We start from the raw sequence: 6000 nt of genomic DNA on the forward strand, positions 1-6000 counted from the left end.
TGCTTATATTTGCAAAATAAAATAAAGAAGTAAAAATAAATAAAAAAATAAAATTTAAAAAGAAAGTGTTTAAGTCAAGTTCAATAGTCAAATTTAAAGATAAAAAATGAAAATAAATTCACATAAAATTTAAAATTAATTTCATACATGATGCAGATGCTCATTTAATCCATTTAGGCGGTCTTATAATTTCTTATATAGTCCTTTAATCTTTTTTTTTTCAAAAAATAGATATCGCGCGCGTACGAGTAAATGATAAAATGTACACTTTCATAGTCTATATATTATCTTACAAAATTACATGACTTTTTAATTAACCATTTAAAACTCAAAAAATTATTTAAAAACTAAAATTATGGCTTGAGTATTGCTTAACATTTAAATTAAATGAATATGAAATTCATTTAATGAAATAAATTTTCATTGTTAAAACTTATTTGTAAATAAATTATGATATACATCATAATTGTTAAATGTGTGATTTATTTATAAAATTAACTAATTATAATTGAATTAAAATTGAGCGTTATTATTTTATAGTTTATTTATAATTTCTAAAATTGGTAGAATTTGGTTTTAATGTAACAAATTTTATGATATATATATATATATATATATATATATATATATATATGTGTGTGTGTGTGTGTGTGTATAGTTTTTTTTTTTTCAAGTTTTTGTTTAAAAATTTTGTTGACAGAAAAAATTTTCAAAACATTTTTTTAAAAAAGTATTTTCAAGGAAAAAATTATCCGTTTCAAAAAAACTTTAGTCATCTTTAAAATTTAAACGTTTAATATTAAAATTTTGGAAATAATAAATTTTTATTTTTTAAATTTGTATACAAAATAAGTTTTATTGGAAAAAAAGTTTTGTATAAATGTTTTCAAGATTAAATTTTCTTTAAAAGAATTATTTATTAATATTTTCGGATAGTGAATATAAAGTAAAAAACTTTTTGAGAAAAAAACTATAAATAGAGAATGTTTTTTAAAATTTTGTGCACCTTCAGACAACTTTTTGAGAAAAAAAATTATAAATAGAGAATATTTTTTAAAATTTTGTGCACCTTCAGACAACTTTTTGAGAAAAAAAAATTATAAATAGATAATATTTTTTAAAATTTTATACACCTTCAGACTTTTGTATTATTATTATTATTATTATTATTATTATTATTATTATTATTATTAATGTTAATAGAGAAGAGTATAAAAATATACATTAATAAAATCAAATATATAAAGTTAATTGATTTAATTATTAAATTGTATTGTTACCCACCGTATTTTTACTTTTAATTTTTATTTAATTTAAATTATATGAATTTAAACTATTTAAATTATTTATTTTCTCTCTATATATATATATATTTAAATTCATATAATTTAAATTAAATAAAAATTAAAAGTAAAAATACGGTGGGTAGATAACTATTTTATTACTAGCATTTTTTTTTTTAGATTATCATGTATACATGGTAGCTTTTATATAGGCTTTGATGCAGATTCTTGCTATGATTGACAGTTAATACTAGAATCAGATTGGAAACTCATTGAATGTTGGAACTGTAAGCACAACGAAAATCACTTGTGGACATTCCAAGTAATTGGGAAATATGATGGGTGAACATCATTAGTCGGTGTCAACTGAGTATCTAAGGATATACTCAAGTAAAGCTTACTCGTAGTTGGTTGTCACGACCCAACCTATGGGCCGGACCGGCACTAGGACCTGGGCCAGCCTAAAGCCCCCGAGGCCCGTAGTAAGCCTTAACTATTCATTAACCCAACTCTAAGGCCCATTTGGGCCCAATATCAAGAAAACAAGCGGACAGAGTCCTACATAAATGGACTTTCCAACGGGGAGTTTTCGACTCACCCGACCTGTAAACACAATAAATAATCCATTGGGGAGCTCAGCTCACCCTCCACATACTCATCAACATAATAATAAATGGGAGCTCAGCTCCCTCATCCAATCCATCAAACAGACTTAAAATATTAAGTTTACAGGTCCAACATGAATATAATATTACAGACCAATTTCAAATAATTACTGCTAACACATGCGAAAATTCTAGGAGTAATTAAAATTACACAATATTGATAAACAACCTGCGAGGTAAAAAGGCAGGTTAACCCAGAACAAAATATCCTCCTGTGGCCTGTAAAAATTTTTGAACAGGAGTGAGCGTTCGACTCAGAGAGTAAAATATCAATCTTAACTATAATCTCTATAACTATCTGAAACTAATGCAACCTGTAGAGTGAAATGCAACATACACAACATTTTCACATCATAACATCAAAAAGGTAATTTGGAGCACTCACACACCCTGTAGTATCAATCATAACATATGGGAGCCGATCCCTATCTGACTCTCTTAAATCCAACCTGGTGCCAGCGAATTACTCAAGCTCGGACTTCCACTTAATAACCAAATCGAGGGTCCCAGCGAATTACTCAAGCCGTGACTACCCCTCGAAGGAACGGGTCCCAGCGAATTACTCAAGCCGTGACTACCCCGTCCTATCCATAGTCCACACCACATCACACGCACGCCAACGCACGCACACTGCTCCAAATTACCACAACAACATCCATGGTACATCAACAGTTATGAATGCAACATAAATCGTGCCTAGAGTTTAACTACATAAATATATGCATATAAGTGATGCATGGGCATGCTGAACATATAATAATATCGAAATTATAATTAAAATTAATATTTTACTCACAAACTTGACGACAAATTCTTGTGGTGGGCGGAGGAAGGAAGGCAACTGACAATTACATTACAGCTATTTAATAAATTAGACTCAATACAAACAAAGAAAAGATCAAGTACGTCCTAAGTCGTGCCGAAAATCCGGCAGAGTCTCCCCTGTACCTAGGACCTACCCAACCTGCAAAAGGGCTAAAAAACGCACTTCTATATTCACAATCCATATATCAACAGTTCAATCATATCACACAGCCCCTCCTGGGCCCATCAAATCAATCACCCATCACAATACGCAAAATTTCAATTTAGTCCTTATTATTGATCATTTTTGCAAAAACTGCTCAAATAAGCTCTAAAAATTATAAAACTCTGCCCCGCGGTCCTTAGAAATATTACTAAGCTATTGCAAAAAGAATCATAATTTTCTAAGCTACCACGAATATTTTATGGATTTTCAATCCTATTTAAGCACTAGAAAATTACGAAAAAGAAAGGTTCGGGTTTACCTTTGCCGATTCCGACTTCGGGAACGCGCTCGGGATGCCTGACAATGGTGGGGTAGCCAAAACCTCGATCCAATTCGGAGACTTTTCCGGTAGCTGGTCTGTCTGGCCAGAAATTCACAGATCCGGACAACTGTCGAATTTCTGCGAATTGATGATACCTACACGAAGCCCAATAATAATATAAAAAAAATCAGGGGTGTTACATTCTTCCCCCCTTACAGAAAATTCGTCCTCGAATTTTACACAAGGCAGAATAAAGCACATGATTATACATTGAACAGATAAGGGTACTTGCTACACATGTCCCGTTCTAACTCCAGTGCACTCTTCCAGCGACTCCTCCACAAAACCTTAACCATAGGGATCTGTTTTGATCTCGGTATCTCACTTGGTAGTCCACTATGGCTCTGTTTGCTCCTCAAATGTCAAGTTCTCTTTTAGCTCTATCACATCATTTGATACATGAGAATGATCGGGAATGTATTTCTGAGCATGGAGATGTGAAACACGGATGAGCGTGAGAGAGGTTGGGTGGTAGCTCAAGCCGTGGCAGCTGCTCCACTCTATCGGTAACCTCAAAGGTCCGATATACCGAGGTGTCAACTTGCCCTTCTTTCCAAATCTCATGACTCCCTTCATTGGAGAAACCTTCAGAATACATAGTCGCCTTTGCAAACTCCACATCCCTCCGTCAAGTGCATAACTCTTACGCCTCAAGTGTCCTCGATCGTTCACGATTAAAGGAACTACCTCAAGTGTCTTGCACTAGGTCTACATCATGCACTTCGCTTCCCCATTTCTGTCCAACACGGAGAGACCTACACTTTCTTCCATATAATGCCTCATAGGGTGCCATCCCATTGACCTCCAAAATCTAAGACACTCATGCGAAGCATGTCTTCCGATGTTTGGATTGTCCTTTCTGATTGTCAGTGCATGCGAGGGTGGAAAGGCATCAAGTTCAATTGTGTGCCAAGTGCCTCCTGCAACTTTCTCCAAAGCGAGAAGTGATCGGGGCCCTCTGTCGGATATTATGGGCGGAACTCCATGCAATCGACTATTTCTCGAATATAGAGCCGGGCATCTGTGCCCGAGTATGTAGTCTTCTGAGTAAGAAATGAGCTGATTTAGTCAAACAATCTTCAATTACCCATATCGAATCATATCCCCGCGTGGTACGAGGCAACCCAGTTACAAAATCCATAGTGATCATTTCCTACTTCCATTATAGGATAGGGGGCTCTTACAGCTTCCCTGACGGGCTCTAGTGTTCAAACTTTACCTTATGACAAGTCAAGTACTTGGACACAAAGTCTGCTATGTCTCTCTTCATGCCATTCCACCAATAGCTATCTTTCACATCATGGTACATCTTGGTGGAACCTGGGTGGACACTGTACAGTGTGTAGTGTGCCTCTCGCATGATTTCATTCCTGAGGTTGTCCACATCGGGCACACATATCCTAGAACCTTGCACTAGGGCGCCATCATTGGCAAATCCAAACTCACCACCTTCACCTTGCTGTACTCTTTCTATGATCTTCATCAGTTGTTGGTCTCTGTGCTGGGAAACTCTAACTCTGTCCCTCAAGTCTGGCCTCACTGAAAAGTGAGCCAACAATACCCCCTCATCTGACAGATCTAGGATTAAACCTTGATCCATCAACTCATGTACCTCCCGAATCAACGGTCTCTTCTCTACTGAAATGTGCGCCAAACTGCCAGAAGATTTTCTGCTCAGAGCATCTGCCACAACATTGGCCTTCCCAGGGTGGTACTGGATGGTGCAATCATAGTCTTTCAGAAGCTCCATCCATCTCCTCTGTCTTAAGTTTAAATCCCTCTGCTGGAAGATGTACTTCAAACTTTTGTGGTCGGTGTATATCTCGCACACTTCACCATACAGATAGTGTCTCCAGATCTTTAGTGCAAAGATTACAGCCGCCATTTCCAAATCATGGGTGGGGTAGTTCTGCTCATGCCTCTTCAGCTGCCTTGAAGCATAAGCCACTACCTTTCCATTGCATCAAAACACACCTAGGCCAACTCTGGGCGTCACAATACTCGGTGTAACCTTCACCACTCTCAGGTAGTGTCAACACAGGTGCAGTTGTTAGACAATCCTTAAGCTTCTGGAAACTCACCTCACGATCATCTGTCCAAATGAATGGAACATTCTTCTGGTCAACTTAGTTAGGGAGCCGCTATCCTGGAGAAATCTTGTACAAAACGCTTTGTAGTAGCTAAACCCGAGAAAACTTCGCACCTCGGTGGTATTGTAGGCCTAAACCAATCGATTCTGACTTCAATTTTCTTGGGATCCACTTGAATACCGTCACTTGAAACCACGTGTCCCAAGAATGAGATGCTTTCTAGCCAAAATTCACATTTTGAAAATTTGGCATATAGCTGGTGCTCCCTCAACGTCTGCAACACCATCCTCAAGTGCCACACGTGTTCTTCCTCGGTCCGAGAGTATACCAGAATGTCATCTATGAATACGATGACAAAACGGTCCAAAAATGGCTTGAACACCCTGTTCATCAAGTCCATGAAGGCTGATGGTGCATTAGTGAGTCCAAAAGACATCACCAAGAACTCATAATGACCATATCTTGTCCAGAAATCCGTTTTGGACACGTCCTCATCCCTGATTCTCAAGCGATGGTAGCGATCGCAGTCTATCTTGGAAAGAATCTAGCTCCTTGGGTGATCAAACAAATCATCGATCAGGAAGTGGATACTTGTTCTTCACGATCACCT

The sequence above is a fragment of the Hevea brasiliensis genome, chromosome 9, assembly GCF_030052815.1.
Source record: "Hevea brasiliensis isolate MT/VB/25A 57/8 chromosome 9, ASM3005281v1, whole genome shotgun sequence".
Lineage (NCBI taxonomy): Eukaryota > Viridiplantae > Streptophyta > Magnoliopsida > Malpighiales > Euphorbiaceae > Hevea > Hevea brasiliensis.